The sequence below is a fragment of the Oncorhynchus masou genome, chromosome 25, assembly GCF_036934945.1.
Source record: "Oncorhynchus masou masou isolate Uvic2021 chromosome 25, UVic_Omas_1.1, whole genome shotgun sequence".
Classification (NCBI taxonomy): Eukaryota; Metazoa; Chordata; class Actinopteri; order Salmoniformes; family Salmonidae; genus Oncorhynchus; species Oncorhynchus masou.
In genome coordinates this window covers 32,465,341-32,485,391 of record NC_088236.1, presented here as the reverse complement: position 1 = coordinate 32,485,391, position 20,051 = coordinate 32,465,341, and positions in this window count along the sequence as shown.

Here is a 20,051-nt window from a genome sequence, read left to right as displayed (position 1 = left end):
AGGAGGAAATTCTTGAAAAATTAGAGCAGCTGGGAGTGAGTGAAAAGCCAGAAAAGAAATATGCTTGTGTGGGGAGAAAATATGCGTCCACACATTCCACAAGGAAAGGCGGCTGTGTTGTCTGTGGAGATGAAAAGCATAGAGAAAATATCTTATTTTTGCTAGCGTTTCAAAGAACTGAAGCCTGTGGAAAAGTTGGATGCTGTAGAAAAGCTGGGGGAGTGCAAGAGGTGCTTGGTCTGTCATGGAGAAGATGATGAATGCAAAGACACTTACCTGTGCAGGAAAAGAGACTAAGAAAGACCATCATCTCTTTCTTTGTCTGAAGGGAGATTTCAAGAGGAGTGACTCAGACAGAAGACAATCCAATGTGAGAAGGTATACGCTTACAGAGGAGCAGGAGGAATTTGTATCTAAGCTCTCCCCAGAGATGGCAGAGAAATTCAAGAAAGCATTCACCAACATCACTGCGAAAACAAACTGTGTCGAAAAGAATCAGCTGGGAGTGACTGAGTCAAGTGCAGTAGAAGAATTGCCAGTTATTCTAATGCTGCTCAAGGAAACTGCCAATGCAGAACAAAAAAAATGGAACCCTGATCGACTTGGCATCGGACACAAACTACATCACTCACAGAGCTGCCAGAAGATTAAATCTTCGAAGGGAAAACATCACTTTAGTCGTTCATGGAGTCAGAGGAATGGCTATGAAGGTTAGAACCAGAAGATATCTCCTCAACGTGAGGGTCAAAACACCCATAGGCACGGAAAGAGCTCATGAGCTTATCTGCTATGGTTTGAATGAAATTGCCAACATCCACAGAGTCAAACCTGAGCAACTCAAGAAGTTCATCCCAGAAGTCAATCTAGGAGATCTGAGTAGACCGGAGAGTATTGAGCTACTGATAAGCCACCGCGAAGGAAGACTTGCTCCGCAAAGAGTGAAGGTGATTGGAGACCTTGTCTTGTGGGAAGACCGCTAGGAAAGACTGTTGGTGGAGCACATCCAGATCTGTTTGAAGAAGTGGATATAGCCGCACACAGGTCTGAAACACACTTTGCTCGATCCATGAGAGCAACCGCTGTCAAGTATCAAGAGATAGCTAAGCTGTTCACAACTGAAACCGGCAACTGTCAACCAGGAGGCAAGGAAATGACTGAGTGAGGAAAGAGAGCTGGATATCATAAGGAAAGGCCTCAGCTACATCAAAGCAGATGCTCACAGTGATGAACCCCACTGGGACACAAAATAACCCTGGATTCAAGATCCAAGTTCCCTTCCTGACAACAGGAATGGGGTGGAAGCCACCTTCTTGAGAACAGAAAAGCAACTCAAAAAAGAGCCAGAGTGGAGAATAGCATACACAGCTCAAGTCCATGAAATGGTGGAGAGAAGAGCAGCGAAGAAACTCACCAAAGAGCTCATTGCCAGCTGGAAGGGGCCAGTATTGTATGTCAGCCACTTGATGGCGCCAAACCCGCACTCTCTCACAACACCTGTGAGACTTGTATGGAACAGCAACCAGAAGTTGAGGGTCAGCATGAGCAATACTCATCCGAGCAATACCATCCGAGCAATACTACTCAGGTTCAGGAGAGGCGTCCATGCTGCCCTCGGCGACATTAAGAAAATTCTGTGTGGTTGGAATACCTGGAGATGCACCTCCACAGATTTCTCTGGAGAGACACGGAAGAAGAGTTTGAAGAATATGCGATCACCAGAGTCAACATTGGCAATCGGCCAGCAGGGTGCATTGCGCAATTGGCTATGAGAGAGACAGCCAAACTGCCCATGTTTGCTCACCTGGAGGAGGAACGTAGGATCCTTGAAGAGGATACCTATGTCGATGACATCCTGACTTCCCATAATGACTTGCAAAAGCTGGACCAGAACACCAAAAGGGTTGAAGAGATCCTGAAGGCAGGTGGCTTCTTCCTCAAGCCCTGGGTCCGGTCAGATCAAAGTGGGAGGCAGGAGATCGTACCAGGAGAACAAGGAGCGCAGTCAAGCACAGCACACATTCTCCCAATCCAAATGAGGGAAGGAGACAATAAAGCCCTTGGAGTTGGATACCTTGTTGAGGAGGATAAACTGTACCTCATGAGGTCAATCAATTTCTCAAAGAGGAAAAAGAAAATGAGAATCGGCCAAAATCTCCTTGATGAAGAGGTGAGAGGGAAAACTCCAAACCCACTGTCGAGAAGAGAACAGATAAACCAAAGTGGGAGGACGCTCTTTCAACAAACTGGAGGTCCAGAGCCAAACAAGCTGTACTCACTGTCGGGGAGTGTGAAGATGCACTAAGAGACTTTTTCCTTGCAGCTCAAGAAGGTATAACCTTTCAAGACTCCACTCTCAACAGACTCGCTGTTTACAGAGATAAAGAGACTGGGCTCTTAGTTTGTGGAGAAAGGTTCCAGATCTTTGATGAGGACGAAACTATCGTACCAATTCTACCATATGAGGCATGGATATCCACTCTCCTAGCTCAAGAGGCCCATGGTGCAAACCATGAAGAAATAGCAGGCACACTCCTCCGGATGAGGAAGAAAGCCTGGGTGATAAAAGGCCGGAAGCTGGCTGAAAAGAGAGTTGACAACTGTGTGGTGTGCAGAAAGGCCAGGGCCAGAAAGTGCCAACAGATCATGAGTGACCTTCCATCCGACCGGATAACACCAGCCAGACCATTTGGAGTACACAACAGTGGACTTATTTGGACCGTATGAAGTCAAGGACGAGGTGAAAAAGAAAACCAAGCTCAAGGTGTGGGGTATTGTCTTCTGTTGCATGGTATCCAGAGCTATACACACAGATGTTGTCAGTGACCAGTCGACTGAAGGCTTCCTACTGGCTTACCAAAGATTCACGGCACTGAGAGGGCACCCAAAGAAATTGTGGTCAGATCCTGGAAAGAACTTTGTGGGTGCCAGACCTGTCCTCAAAGAACTCTACCTCTTCTTGGATCAACTAAGTAAATCTGAGCTTGAAAATGAAGCTTCCAAGCATGGGACAGAATGGAGCTGTAAAATCCACCCAGCAGACTCCCCTCACAGGATTGGAGCTGCAGAAGCAGCTGTTCGTACTGTGAAGCGGGCATTGCACAACCTGGGAGGAGAAGAACTCTTCACATGGAGTGAGTTTCAAACATTTCTCTACACGGCTGCTAACCTTGCCAATGAGAGGCCCAAAGATGCAAGAACTCAAAGCCGGGAGGACTGCATAGAATACATCAGCCCAAATTCCCTTCTGGAAGTGGAGTCAGTTAGCTGGGCCCAATCTATTTGTGAGGAGTAAATGGCACACGACACATAGGAATGTGGCTGTTGGAGATGTTGTCTGGCTGGCTGACCAAAATGCCTGGAGGGGTCACTTCAAACTAGCCAGAGTCAGTGTCAACATTGACAAGAAGGGCATCGTCAGAGATGTGCATGTCAGAACCTTTCCCAGCTACCCAGTCCCAACTGTGAAGCCTGCTCAAGAGAAGTCAAAGAAACTCAACTAAAATACCTACTACAGTTCTTCATAGGGATGTCAGACGCATCATTGTTTTATTTCCTGTTGAAGGAAGGAAAAAACCTGATAGCTGAAATCGAACCTGCCCCAACACAGAGGTTCGTGTGACCTCCTTGGGTTCAAGAATCAGGAGGTCAAGTGGGAGGTGTTGCGTCAAATTACAGAACACTCAAAACATGAGCACAATGGCAGCTCTTCCTTTAAAGAACTCCAGGCCTCAAGAGGGCAGATAACCCAAAAACACGGGTCGAACTAAAAACATTGAGCCAGGATTTCTGGAGGGACTACTTTTACATGCGCACCTGGCAGATAAGAATGGGTATAAAATGTTTGGGCTGAGCTTTGCTTGGGTCCTCAACATACAAACGGCTCATTGTTCAACCCTAAAGATGCAACTGGTATGTAATGTTTGGAATTATTTATTATCCCCATGGACGTGAGAGCACTGGATAGGCGCTCTATAGGCCGGGTCACCCACAATACCACCCCATCAACCTACATGTGTCAGGGAACCACAGCAAGACGATCCAGTTCCTGCTCATTAACCTGTTACATCTATGGGGGCGCTATTTCATTATTGGATAAAAAAACGTGCCCGTTTTAAGTGCAATATTTTGTCACAAAAAGATGCTCGACTATGCATATAATTAGCGCTCATTAGCATAACGTAACGTTAACTATTTATGAAAATCGCAAATGAAATAAATGTGCTAGCTCTCAAGCTTAGCCTTTTCTTAACATCACTGTCATCTCAGATTTTCAAAATATGCTTTTGAACCATAGCAAAACAAGCATTTGTGTAAGAGTATTGATAGCTAGCGTAGCATTTAGCGTAGCATTTAGCGGGCAACATTTGCACAAAAACCAGAAAAGGATTCAAATAAAATAATTTACCTTTGAAGAACTTCGGATGTTTTCAATGAGGAGACTCTCAGTTACATAGCAAATGTTCAGTTTTTCCTGAAAGATTCTTTGTGTAGGAGAAATCGCTCCGTTTTGTACATCACGTTTGGGTACCAAAAAAAAAGAAAATTCAGTCATCAAAACGGCGAACTGTTTTCCAAATTAACTTCATAATATCGACTGAAACACGACAAACGCTGTTTAGAATCAATCCTCAATGTGTTTTTCACATATCTCTTCATTGATATATCGTTCGTGGTAGTCTACTTTCTCTGGTGCATCGCTTGGAAAAAGACGTGCAGTTGAAGATGAAGCACCAATTTCGACGGAGGACACCGGGCGGACACCTGGCAAATGTAGTCTCTTATGGTCAATCTTCCAATGATATGCCTACAAATACGTCACAATGCTGCAGACACCTTGGGGAAACGATAGATCGGGCAGGCTCATTCCTTGCGCATTCACAGCCATATAAGGAGACAATAAAAACAGAGCTTCAAAAATCCTGCTCATTTCCTGGTTGAAGTTTCATCGTGGTTTCGCCTGTAGCATCAGTTCTGGGGCACTCACAGACAATATCTTTGCAGTTTTGGAAACGTCAGAGTGTTCTCTTTCCAAAGCTGTCAATTATATGCAGTCGGGCATATTTTTGTGACAAAATATTGCGCTTAAAACGGGCACGTTTTTTTATCCAATAATGAAATAGCGCCCCCATAGATGTAACAGGTTAATGGCTTAATCTTTTGTTCCATAAAGAAGATTTTTATATTCAAAATACCTCCATTTGGTTGGCGCGTTATGTTCAGAAATCCACAGGCTCTAGCGGTCAAGAACGGGCAAACGAAAATTCCAAATAGTATCCGTAAAGTTCGTAGAAACATGTCAAACGTTTTTTATAATTAATCCTGAGGTTGTTTTTATAATATATAATCGATAATATTTCAACCGGGACTGTTGCTTCTTCAATAGGAGAGAGAGAGAAATGTCTGCTCCAAGCTGTTGCGCATACAAAACGCTGCTTCCACCCAGCCATCCACTGACGCGATGTGATTGTTAGTGGAATTCTAAATTCCTCTGTATTATTTCCCAATCAGAATTAAATACTCTGTAAATGCATTTAAGGGTTTGTAAGACCCTATATATATTTTATAAGAATGGACAGAGCCCCGGTCTTAAGTCAGGTAACAGCGTTTAATTCAAGAGAGTACTGGTACATACACATTTTTCCACAGGTTATAAACTGAAAATGACGTCAGCGTTTTCTAAATGTTCTATCGCTTCATGACACCGGTAGAGAGGCCCTATAGTTCTCGAGCCTTCCCTCCTCGCCTGTAGCCAAGGTCAGTCAGTCAGTGTAGATAGCATTCTAGACAGTCTAGAGATAGTTCATCCATTTGTACCAAGGCACTGTTCTAAACTCCTGACTATATTATATACAATTGGGAATGGGAGCAAGAGAGAATTCATATGTACAGTACATAATAGCATTTGGACTAGTCAGTCCTGAATAAAATGTATACATAATTAGTCATCATTGATAAAAACTCCCTTAACAGTGATCTTTCTCGCTCATTTTTCAAAATAAAAGCCTGGAACTATGCCTAAAGACTGTTCATACCATGGGGAAGCCATAGGAAAAGGAACCTGCTTGATATCCCTTTAAATGGAGCAAAGGCAGGTTATGGAACAGAGAGCTTTTAGGAAAAACAACACCGGGTTGGATTTTCCTCAGGTTTTCGCCTGCAATATCAGTTCTGTTATACTCACAGTCAATATTTTGACAGTTTTGGAAACTTTAGAGTGTTTTCTATCCTAATCTGACAATTATATGCATATTCTGGGTCTGTGAAATAGGCAGTTTCATTTGGGTACGTTTTTCATCCAAACATCAAAATACTGGCCCCTACACTCAACAGGTTAAACAATTTAAAGGCAATGCTACCAAAGACTAATTGAGTGTATGTAAACATCTGACCCACTGGGAATGCGATGAAAGAAATAAAAGCTGAAATAAATAAATCTCTCTACTATTATTCTGACATTTCACATTCTTAAAATAAAGTGGTGATCCTAACTGACGTAAGACAGAGAATTGTTACTAGGATTAAATGTCTGGAATTGTGAAAAACTGAGTTTAAATGTATTTGACTAAGGTGTATATAAACTTCCCACTTCAACTGTATATTACATATGTGGAGTTCGGGTCCACTGGACTCGAGGGCAATAAAAGTATGTGTGTAGGTGAAAACAAGTAAAAATTAAACAAAGGTTTACTGTGTGCCTCTGTTTTCCACCTCCCTGGGCCTGCTGTTTAAACATAGCACCAAGAACCTGTCTGTCTCCCTGCCTGTCTGCCTGTCTCACCGCTTTTCTCAAACTCTTTATCCTTTGTAGTGTGTCTTGCAGGAACCTGTAAAATGTTATTACAGTACATTGAAAAAGTTCTGCATTTTCCCACACTCTACCTCAGCCAGGTGCAAATTGGGGAGGGTATACAACAAATAAACAGCTTTGCATGTGTGGCTCCTTACCACAATCAATCAGCATGGCAAAATGAATCTCACTCAGAGGACCTTAGAAATATATTTTTTCAGAGAGTGTGGAAGGAGTGTCTTCCACTATGGAAGATTAAGAATTTTACGAATATGAGTATCATGTCTATGTCAATTCAGAGTCTAACAATGAGTTGTAAGAAGAGGATGAGATTGACCCTCAGCCAGCTGAAGGACCAGACCGTCAGCAGCCAGCCCCAGGACCAGCCCGTCAGCAGCCAGCCCGTCAGCAGCCGGCCCCAGGACCAGCCCGTCAGCAGCCAGCCCCAGGACCAGCCTGTCAGCAGCCAGCCCCAGGACCAGCCCATCAGCAACCAGCTCATCAGCAGCCTCCAGGAGGAAAAATATGGATGCCAGAAAATTATGAAATTGAATGGTCTTCTTGCCCACGGAAAGAGCCACCCAGCATGGCTGCCAATGTGATAAGGATGCAACCAGGGCCAACATGGCTGGCAGTTACTCATGGACAGGACAAAGTCTTCTTTTGAACTGTTCATCCCAGACACCATCCATTACATGCAAACTTTGGGTTTCTTATCATAGCTGGTGTTTTCCAATCCAATGGCGAATTCACAGAATCCCTGTGGGATGCATAAACTGGCAGAGAACTTTTCCGTGCAACAATGTCTCTGGAAAACTTCCACATTATTTCCAGGATTATCTGCTTTGATAACCGCGAGACACCAGACCAGCTCGGTGGCAGAGAGACAAGCTAGCTGCAATCAGGTCAGTGAGGGACTGTCAGGCTTGTGCGCTACAGGTACGAAGTCAGATGCAGGAGAGCAGTAAGTTGTGATCAGGCGCACTTTTATTTGGCAAAAGCACAAAAGTCAGACGCAACTGTGTCAAAAATCCTCCAGGCATCTTACCTTGCTTCAAAGTAGCCTAGCAAAAATCCCACCATAGAAACATGGAGACAATTATTTTATAATGACTTCCTCATATGTGCATTCCTGTTCTATCAATTTTCAAATCAATTTTCTTTCATTGTCCAGCAGCCAAAGGCATTATCCTAGTCATATTTGAAACCCATGATAGTTCTTGCATCTTAAGATCTCCCGTCTTTCTAAATTTCGAATGGATATTTCCATCTCTATCCATGAAACCGGTCGCATGTGCGACGCATTTTAGAACAGTGTTTTCAAGAAAATTGCATTTCCGAACATTCACACCTAGGCCTACCGCTTAATCTAAATGGGTGGGCCTGGCTCCACAGTGGCCTGGCCCACCCGTGCCTGCTCAGCAGCTTAAAATGTGAAAAAATAACCATTTATCAACAATGTTAGCTAAAGATTCTGATCTGTTCCATCAACCTTATTAATGATATGGCGTACCTCCACTACAATACTTTGATACACATCGTGCGTATTAAGAAGTGAGTATACACACTGCCCACTGAAAAAAAAGTGGATATGCAGTGTATACCTGCATATAACCATCACTTCACCACTGGTTACAATAGAGCTGGTGTTATCAAAGCCAAACATCTATTTTGTAAAATATTAATATTTCAAAACCGTTCCTAGTACCAACTATTTGTCATGTAGCTGTGTTTTGTAATACACTGTATGGTTTCAGGAAGTGTAATGTGAGTCAGAGACACTTGTTTTCAGAACAGTTGTCAGTGTTCCTGTGTTTGTATATTAAAGGACTTTGAGGGGTCACCTTACCCATCTGTTAGGAACATTTTGTTTCTACATTGTTTCATTTGCCTTTGACTTTCCTAGCTGAGTCACAAAGGCTCACCACCACATGGAGCCTCCCACAGCATTATTTCACAACTGCTTGAAATTAAACAGATTACAAAACACAACCATACATATTGAAGTTAAGTCTAGAGCACTATGTGTATAGGCTATTCACGATCGAAAACGACTATACACAAATAAACAAAGTGTTGTCAATTGCTTGTGGGCCCTTAATCCCAAAAAGCATGAATAAGATGCTTCGTGAACTGGCCACAGATGGAGAATATCCTGTTGATGCTCTTGGGGAGGAAACTGGTCCAACATGACAGTTAGTCCATTATAAAGCTCTAGTCTTTGCCTGAAAGTCACCTTTCATGTCACTGCTCCATGGAAAGCTGCCCAATGAAGAGTTGCCAGGTATTAAGCATTTTTAATCTCACTTAATCTCCCCAGAGTTTCGGCCAACCTTCCACTTTCCAGGGGTTAAAACTTTATGATTTGTGATTCACATTTATGATACTCATCTCCCCTTCCTCCACTAAAGTGACATGAAGTGACCTACCTATCCTTCATTTATGCAGCCTATGAAGCACATAAATGAGTGCGACCAGTGAGTGCGAACAGTAAATTAATTTAAAAAATGTTCACTGTGTTGCGGCAGGATACTTTTGTTGAAATAAAATCTGTTGGAATTCAAACTTCCAGTGTTTTATTTATTTTAAAAAACAACATTTTGGGGGGGTAGATCAGATATGAAACTAGCAGACAGTTGAGTCTATCAAATAACACTGCATCATTTCTAATCCCCTTTCTATTTTTGTGCCTACCACCCCCTCCCCTGGCTGGAGGACCTGGTGGTATATATGAAAATTCACTATATCGTACCAGTCAAAAGTTTGGACACACCCACTCAGGTTTTTCTTTATTTTTACCTTTTTCTATATTGTAGGATAATAGTGAAGACATCAACTATAAAAAAAACACATATGGAATCAACTAGTAACAAAAAAAGTGTTTTATAAAATATATTTGATTTCAGATTCTTCAAAGTAGCCACCTGTAACGGCTTTCTTGGGGTGAAGAAGAGGCGGACCAAAACGCAGCGTGGTGGTTATTCATGGTTCTTTAATATAGACACTATACATGAATAAACTAACAATACAAGAAATGTGAAAAAACCAAAACAGCCTATCTGGTGAAAACAAACACAGAGACAGGAACAATCACCCAACAAAACCCAACACCAAACAAGCTACCTAAATATGGTTCCCAATCAGAGGCAATGACTAACACCTGCCTCTGATTGAGAACCATATCAGGCCAGACATAGAAATAGACAAACAAGACATCCAACATAGAATGCCCACTCAGATCACACCCTGACCAAACATTACATAGAAACATACAAAGCAAACTATGGTCAGGGTGTGACACCACCCTTTGCCTTGATGACAGCTTTGCACACTCTTTGCATTCTCTCAACCAGCTTCATGAGGTAGTCACCTGGAATACATTTCAATTAACAGGTGTGCCTTGTTAAAAATTCATTTGTGGAATTTCTTTCATTCTTAATGTGTTTGAGTCAATCAACTGTGTTGTGACAAGGTAGGGTTGGTATACAGAAGATAGCACTAATTGGTTTAAAAGACCAAGTACATATTTTGACAAGAACAGTCCATCATTACTTTAAGACATGAAGGTCAGTCAATTCGGAAAATTTCAAGAACGTTTAAAGTTTCTTCAAGTGCAGTCGCAAAAACCAGCAAAAACTATGATTAAACTGTCTCTCAAGAGGACCACCACAGAAAAAGAAGACCCAGAGTTACCTCTGCTGCGGAGGAGAAGTTCATTTGAGTTACCAGCCTCAGGAATTGCCGCCCAAATAAACGCTTTACAGAGTTCAAGTAACAGACACATCTTAACATCAACTGTTCAGAGGAGACTGCGTGAATCAGGCCTTCATAGGGAAAACAATTCTAGTTCACCTGTACTCCACACACAGAGATGCGTACAAAGCTCTCCCTCGCCCTCCATTTGGTAAATCCGACCACAACTCTATTCTCCTGATTCCTGCTTACAAGCAAAAATTAAAGCAGAAATCTCCAGTGACTCGGCCTATAAAAAATGTGGTTAGATGAAGCAGATGCTAAACTACATCAGTCACTGGCTTTATCAATAAGTGCATCGAGGATGTCGTCCCCATAGTGACTGTACGTACATACCCCAACCAGAAGCCATGGATTACAGGCAACATTCGCATTGACCTAAAGGGTAGAGCTTCCGCTTTCAAGGTGCGGGACTCTAACCCGGGAAGCTTACAAGAAATCCTGATATGCCCTTGCGTCGAACCATCAAATACAGGGCTAATACAGGGCTAAGATTGAATCATACTACACCGGCTCAGACGCTCGTTTTATGTGGCCGGACTTGCAAACTATTACAGACTACAAAGGGATGCACAGCCGCAAGCTGCCCAGTGACACGAGCCTACCAGACGAGCTAAATTACTTCGATGCTCGCTTCCAGGCAAGCAACACTGAAGCATGCATGAGAGCATCAGCTGTTCCAGACGACTGTCTGATCACGCTGTCCGTAGCCGACGTGAGTAAGACCTTCAAAAAGGTCAACATACACAAGGCTGCGGGGCAAGACAGATTACCAGGACGTGTGCTCCAGGCATGTGCTGACATTTTCAACATGTCCCTGATTGAGTCTGTAATACCGACATGTTTCAAACAGACCACCATAGTCCCTGTGCCCAAGAACACAAAGGCAACCTGCCTAAATGACTACAAACCCGTAGCACTCATGTCCGTAGCCAACATAACCAAGACAAAGGAGATGATTGTGGACTACAGGAAAAGGAGGACCGAGCACACTCACATTCTCATCAACGGGGCTGTAGTGGAGCAGGTTGAGAGCTTCAAGTTCCTTGGTGTCCACATCAACCACAAACTAGAATGGTCCAAACACACCAAGACAGTCGTGAAGAGGGCACGATTGACAAAGCCTATTTTCCCTCAGGAAACTAAAAAGATATGGCATGGGTCCTGAGATCCTCAAAAGGTTCTACAGCTGCAACATCGAGAGCATCACTTTTTTGCATCACTGCCTGGTACGGTGATTGCTCGGCCTCCTACCGCAAGGTACTACAGATGGTAGTGCGAACGGCCCAGTACATCTCTGGGGCTAAGCTGCCTGCCATCCAGGACCTTTACACCAGGCGGTGTCAGAGGAAGGCCTTAAAAATTGTCAAAGACCCCAACCACTGTAAGGTCTACACCATTTCACTGTAAGATCTACACCTGTTGTATTCGGCGCACGTGACAAATAAACTTTGATTTGATTTGAGACTTGCTTGGGCCAAGAAACATGAGAAATGGACATCAATGGTGGAATTCTGTTCTTTGGTCTGATGAGTCCAAATTGAAGATGTTTGGTTCCAACCGCTGTGTCTTTGTGAGACGCAGAGTAGGTGAACGGATTATCTCTGCATGTGTAGTTCCCACCGTGAAGCTTGGAGGAGGAGGTGTGATGGTGTGGGGGTGCTTTGCTGGTGACACTGTCAGTGATTTATTTAGAATTCAAGGCACACTTAACCAGCATGGCTACCACAGCATTCTGCAGCGATATGCCACCCCATATGGTTTGCGCTTAGTGGAACTATCATTTGTTTTTCAACAGGACAATGATCAACACACCTCCAGTCTGTGTAAGGGCTATTTGACCAAGAAGGAGAGTGATGAAGTGCTTCATAAGATTACCTGGCCTCCACAATCACCTGACCTCAACCCAGTTGAGATGGTTTGGGATTAGTTGGACAACAGAGGAAGGAAAAGCAGCCAACAAGTGCTCAGCAGATGTGGGAACTCCTTCAAGACTGTTGGAAAAGCATTCCAGGTGAAGCTGGTTGAGAGAATGCCAAGAATGTGCAAAGCTGTCATAAATGCAAAGGGTGGCTACTTTGAAGAATCCAAAAGATTAAATGTATTTTGATTTGTTTAACACTTTTTTGGTTACTACATGATTCCATGTATGTTATTTCATAGTTTTGATGTATTGACTATTATTCTACAATGTAGAAAATAATAAAAATAAAGAAAAACCCTGGAATGAGTAGGCGTGTCCAAATGTTTGACTGGTACTGTATATACATGCAGCTTCATCCTATAGAGAGCAATAGTAATGACATCTTTTGTAGGCACTAAATCCGCTGTGGTTTGTTGGAAAATGTTGGGATCAACGCTGAAATAATCACAATTGCAGGGAGATTTAATATTTATTGACTCAAGACATTTCAGCTTAAAAATTTTTATTACTTTTGCATTATTTTTTTATACATAAATCCACTTTGACATTCATGGGGTTTTGTGTGTAGGCCAGTATTGTGTGTAAACACAGGTTTAGGAAATCTTATACGTTTTGTTCTTTGAGATAATCTTCATCGGCTAACGTCAATTTAGATTTTGTGTCACTGGCCTACACACAACACCCCATAAAGTGGATTTATGTTTTTTTTAAATATGAAAAAAATGAAAAGCTGAAATGTCTTGAGTCAATAAGTATTAGGAGTAGAAATAATTGTCATGGACTCACTCTGTGTGCAATATTAGTGTAACGCCTGTCATCGGAAGGAGTGGACCAAAGCGCAGTGTGAAAAGTGTTCTTGATTTATTTTTATCAAAAAACACTCAAACAAAGTCACAAAACAAAAGCGAATAGTTCTGTCAGGTAAAGAGACAACAGAAAATAACTACCCACAAAACACAGGTGGGAAAAAGGCTGCCTAAGTATAGGCTGCCTCTGATTGGGAACCACACTCGGCCAAAAACAAAGAAATAGGAAACATAGAATGCCCACCCTAATCACACCCTGACCTAACCAAATAGAGAAATAAAACAGCTCTTTAAGGTCAGGGGCGTGACAGTACCCCCCTCCCCAAAGGTGCGACGATCCGCGGTCCGGTTCCTCCGGCAACGATCCATGGTCCAGAGTCTTCGGCGACGATCCACGTTCCGGTTCCACAGAAGCCCTCGGTGACGGCTCCGGTTTGGGACGTAGCTCCCGCTCCCTGCGCTGATCCCTCCACTTCTGTGGAACCGGAACGTGGATCGTTGCCGGAGGAACCGGACCGCGGATCGTCGCCGGAGGCTCTGGACTGGGAACCCCCGATGGAGGCTCCGGACTGGGAACCCCCGCTGGAGGCGCCGACCTGCGGACAGTCGCTGGAGGCTCTGGCCTGCGGACAGTCGCTGGAGGCTCTGGCCTGCGGACAGTTGCTGGAGGCTCCGGCCTGGGGACCGTCGCTGGAGGCACCGGCCTGGAGACCGTCGCTGGAGGCTCCGGCCTGGGGATCGTCGCTGGAGGCTCCGGCCTGGGGATCATCGCTGGAGGCACCGGCCTGGAGACCGTCGCTGGAGGCACCGGCCTGGAGACCATTGCTGGAGGCTCCGGACCAGGGACCGTCGCTGGAGGCACCGGCCGGGAGACCGTCGCTGGAGGCTCCGGACCAGGGACCGTCGCTGGAGGCTCTTTGCCATGGATCATCACTACAGGCTCCGGGGCATGGATCATCACTGGAGGCTTCGTGCCATGGATCATAACTGGAGGCTTCGTGCCATGGATTATCACTGGAGGCTCTGGGCCATGGATTATCACTGGAGACTTCGCGCCATGGATCATCACTACAGGCTCCGGGACATGGATCATCACTAGAGGCTTCGTACGTGGGGCCGGAACAGGTCTCACAGGACTGGGGAGATGCACTGGAAGCCTGGTGCCTGGCACAGGCACCGGATACACTGGGCCGTGGAGGCACACTGGAGGTCTCGAGCGTAGAGCTGGCACAACCCGTCCTGGCTGGATGCCCATTTCCACCCGGCAAATGAGGGGCGCAACGGCCTGTGAATGCTCACTGGAGACACCTTGCGCATCACCGCATAACACGGTGCCTGAACAGTCACACGCTCCCCACGGTAAGCACGGGGAGTTGGCTCAGATCTAAAACCCTGACACCAACAATCTCCCCGTGTCCATCCCCCCCAAAAAAATTTGGGTCTGCTTATGGGGCTCCCATTGTTGTTGTGACTCCTGGTCTCGTCGCCGTTCCTCTAATTCCATGTATCTTCGCCATTATGCTCTTGATGCTTCTATCTCCTCCCTTGGACGGCGATACTCTCCAGCCTGCGCCCAGGGTCCTTTTCCGTCCAGGATCTCCTCCCATGTCCACTCGTCCTTTTTACCAAGCTGCTTGGTCCTTTGGTGGTGGGTAGTTCTGTAACGCCTGTCGTCAGAAGGAGTGGACCAAAGCGCAGCGTGAAAAGTGTACATGATTTATTTTTATTATCAAAAAAAAAACTTGAACAAAGTAACAAAAGCGAAAGCGAACAGTTCTGTCACTTAACAGAGACAAAACAAAAATAACTACCCACAAAACACAGGTGGGAAAAAGGCTACCTAAGTATGATTCCCAATCAGAGACAACGATAGACTGCTGCCTCTGATTGGGAACTACACTCGGCCAAAAACAAAGAAGTAGGAAACATAGAATGCCCACCCTAATCACACCCTGACCTAACTAAATAGAGAAATAAAATGGCTCTCTAAGGTCACGGCATGTCAATTAGTGTTTAACTTAATTTTTGAATGACGACATCATGTCTGTACGCCACACATTGTAATGCTCGTCCTCTTCCTCTGATGAGGAGTAAGAGAGATCGGACCAATTTGCAGCGTGGTAAGTGTCCATTTTAATAAATCAAACTGAACACTACAAAATACAAAATAACAAAGTGAAACAAACGAAACAGTCCCGTGTGGTACAAACACTAACACGGAAAATAATCACCCACGAAACACAATAGAAAACAGGTTACTTAAATATGGTTCTCAATCGGGGACAACAATAGACAGCTTCCTCTGATTGAGAACCATACCAGGCCAAACACAGAAATAGCAAATCATAGAAAAACTAACATAGACAGCCCACCCAACTCACGCTCTGACCATACTAAAACAAAGACATAACAAAAGAACTAAGGTCAGAACGTGACACACATACAATTATCTGTAAGGTCTCTCACTCGAGCAGTGCATTTCAAACACAGATTCAACCACAAAGACCAGGGAGGTTTTCCAATGTTTTTATTTTATTGTATTGCACCTTTATTTAACCAGGTAGGCTAGTTGAGAACAAGTTCTAATTTGCAACTGTGACCTGGCCAAGATAAAGCATAACAATTCAACACATACAACAACACAGAGTTACACATAAAATAAACAAAACATACAGTCAATAATACAGTAGAACAAAAGAAAACAAAAAGTCTACATACAGTGAGTGCAAATGAGGTAAGTTAAGGCAATAAATAGGCCATGGTGGCGAAGTAATTACAATATAGCAATTAAACACTGGAATGGTAGATGTGCAGAAGATGAATGTGCAAGTAGAGATACTGGGGTGCAAAGGAGCAAGATAAATACATAAATACAGTATGGGGATGAGGTAGGTAGATAGATGGGCTGTTTACAGATGGTCTATGTACAGGTGCAGTGATCTGTGAGCTGCTCTGACAGCTGGTGCTTAAAGCTAGTGAGGGAGATATGAGTCTCCAGCTTCAGAGATTTTTGCAGTTCGTTCCAGTCATTGGCAGCAGAGTACTGGAAGGAATGACGACCGAAGGAGGAATTGGCTTTGGGGGTGACCAGTGAGATATACCCGCTGGAGCGCGTGCTACGAGTGGGTGCTGCTATGGTGACCAGTGAGCTGAGATAAGGTGGGGCTTTACCTAGCAGAGACTTGTAGATAACCTGTAGCCAGTGGGTTTGGCGACGAGTATGAAGCAAGGGCCAACCAACGAGAGAGTACAGGTCGCAATGGTGGGTAGTGTATGGGGCTTTGGTGACAAAACGGATGGCACTGTGATAGACTGCTTCCAGTTTGTTGAGTGGAGTGTTGGAGCCTATTTTATAGATGACATCACCGAAGTCGAGGATCGGTAGGATGGTCAGTTTTACGAGGGTATGTTTGGCAGCATGAGTGAAGGATGCTTTGTTTGCGAAATAGGATTTGTAGGGGTCCAGATTTTGCAGCTCTTTCAGAACATCAGCTATCTGGATTTGGGTGAAGGAGAATTGGGGGAGGTTTGGGCGAGTTGCTGTGGGGAGCCCAGGGCTGTTGACCGGGGTAGGGGTAGCTAGGTGGAAAGCATGGCCAGCCGTAGAAAAATGCTTATTATCAATTATAGTAGATTTATCAGATTTATAGTGAATGTATCAGACAGTGTTTCCTAGCCTCAGTGCAGTGGGCAGCTGGGAGGAAGTGCTCTAATTCTCCATGGACTTTTCTGTGTCCCAGTTATAGTTAGGGTTTGAAATTTCAGGGTTCTTGGTGGACTTCCTAAGCCAGGATTCAAACATGGCTAAGACATCCGGGTTGGCAAAGTGTGCTAAAGCAGTGAATAAAACAAACTTAGGGAGGAGGTATCTAATGTTAATATGCATGAAACCAAGGCTTTTACGGTTACAGAAGTCAACAAATGAGAGCACCTGGGGAGTAGGAGTGGAGCTAGGCACTACAGGGCCTGGATTAAACTCTACATCACCAGAGGAACAGAGGAGGAGTAGGATGAGGGTACGGATAAAAGCTATCAGGACTGGTCATTTAGTGCGTTCAGAGCAGAGAGTAAAAGGAGCAGGTTCTGGGCGTGAGAGAATAGATTCAAGGCATAATGTACAGACAGAAGTATGGTAGGATGTGAGTACATTGGAGGTAAACCTAGGCATTGAGTAATGATGAGAGAGATATTGTCTCTAGAGACGTTTAAACCAGGTGATTTCACCGCATATGTGGGAGGTGGAACTAAATGGTATTTTAAGGCATGTTGAGCAGGGCTAGATGCTCTATAGTGAAAAAAGACAATAATCAATAACCTTGACAGTAATGTACAAGGCATATTGATATTAGGGAGAGGCATGCGTAGCCGGGTGATCAATAGGGGTCCAGTGAGTGGTTGGGCTGGCTGGAGTCACGGCGACTCAGACAGCTAGCAGAACGGGGCTAGCAAGCTAGCATAAGGGCCTTATAGGGACATCTTGACAGAGGAAAGTATGTTTTGGCCTCCGTGAACGGTGACGTCGATAGACCAGTCGTGATGGATTAGTAGGGTTCCGAGTAGCAGAGGGGTCCAAGTCCAAATATATATATATATATGTATAGCAGCCCAAGAAATTGGCCGATTGATCTATACAGCTAACAGTCCTGTCAGGATTTGGCCAGGATTGTTCAGGTTTTGGTCACTAGATGCCCCCATTGTGCTTTTTTTGACCCTTTTGTTTTTCCCTTGTTCTAGTTGTTAGTTGCACCTGTGCCTCATTTCCCTTGAATCTATTTAAACCCTTAGTGTTCCTCAGTTCTTTGCTCTGTGTTTGTATGTTAGCACCCAGCCCCAGCCATGCTGTGAACTTTTGTTTCTCTAGTTGGATTTTCTTGAGGCACTCTGGTTTTGTTCTTGTTTATTTTTGATTATTCTTTTGAGGTTTGTTTTTCCCCTGCTGTTCTTACCACCATTTTCCATGTGTCTTGGAGTATATACATTTTTTCTCTTGGATTTACTTTTGACGTTGTGGATTTATATTTTTGCCTGAAGATCTTTTCCCTTTTTCTTTATTAAATCACCGTCTCTAGTACTGCTGTGTCTGCCTCATCTTCTGGGTTCTGCCGACTATTAGTGGCTCAGTTTACTAAGTGACTGTTTCTCACACCGGAGACCCGAGTTCATAACTGGGTCCTGACAAGTCCAATATGCTCTAGCCAGCTAGTGGGCAGCGGCTAGTGGATGGGCATTCAGGGGATGAAACGATGTAGAGGCCAGTTGAGTAGCCCCTCGAGCAGATTACGTCGTGGTCCAGTCGTGATGGATCGGCGGGGTTCCGTGCCCCATACCGGCAGTAGAACGGGTCTGGGTATTGTAGCCCAGGAGTGGCTGATGGGCCTCTTTAGCTAGCTGGGAGAAAGGGCCTAGCATGGGCTAGCTCCAGGCTAATTGGTGCTTGCTCCGGGGCTGATGTTAGCCAGTACTCGGATAGCAGCTAGCTGCAAAGATCCAGGTGAAAATGTCCAGACCTTGCGGTAGGAATCCGGGGATATGGAGAGAAAATAGGGTCCAGTATGCTCTGGTTTGAGTCGCGTTGTACAAACTGGCCAGAGCTTTCCGAGCTAAGGGTTAGCTGACTACTAGCTAGTAGCTAGTGAGCTGGCTAGCTTCTGTTGGGAGATTCGAGGTGAATAATACTTGAGAAAAAAAAACAGATCCACAGATCCACAGTGTTTTGAAGTTGAGTTTTAGAAAAAATATATAAAAAGAAAAAGATATAAAAAGATATAAACACGGGACACAACAAGACGAGGACAAAAGACGTCTGACTGCTACGTCATCTTGGAATCGCCAAATTAATAGACACTGCAGTAAATAAAACAGAATAAAAACATCTGTCTTGTCCAGGACCGGAATCTACACAGACCGTTGCACTATACTCAATCAGAGCTACAGTAGACCTTTATACAAACAAGCCATTTGCCACACGGGCCATTTATCATTCACTTTGAACTGGTCTGTGTGTTTACAGGCAGTTTCAACAGCCTGAATTTAGATCATTAGAGCATATTTGCTAAAAGCCACAAAATACACTTGAAAATACACTTGAATTACACTGCAATTATGTAAACACCAAGGGAGTCCTGTTACATTTGAGAATCTTACATTCCTATTGATCAAACAACCATGAAAAGGTAGGCGCTCTCTCCCTCAGTTATGCACATCAACAACAACAAGATCAACAACTAATGCTAGCCAGAGCAATATGAGCTAAAATCTAACAAAGGAACATTAGATAAACCTTCTTAAACTTTTTTAGCTATTTGGCGGTCGAATATTGCACCGATAAATGATGGAGAATTGTAGCCTCCTCGTCCTTCTGCAGCTCGCCTGCCAATGCATGCTTGTATCAACCAAACACCCAAGCTAACTGGCTAAAGTTGGATAGCTTGCTAGCTAGCTACTTCCAGACACAAATGAGAGAACAACTCACTCTGACCATTTTATTCGCCCTAGCAGAGCTGGTTAGGCTGTTTACATGTTATCTAGAGCATTCTTGACTAACTAGTACTTATTTTGCCTACATTTACTGACACTGGTCATATTCAGCAGGTGTTGCACATTGGTAAATTAATCAGTTGTTCTGCGTTCTGGCACACTCAGATGAGAGTGCTCTGAAATCGGAGTGAATTTGTGAATGCAAGAGATATGTTAACTGTAGTTCTTGCTAGCTAACCAAATGACACCTGCATATCTAGCTGTGTATTGCGACTGAAAAAACGATGAGGGGAAAAAGTCAGTC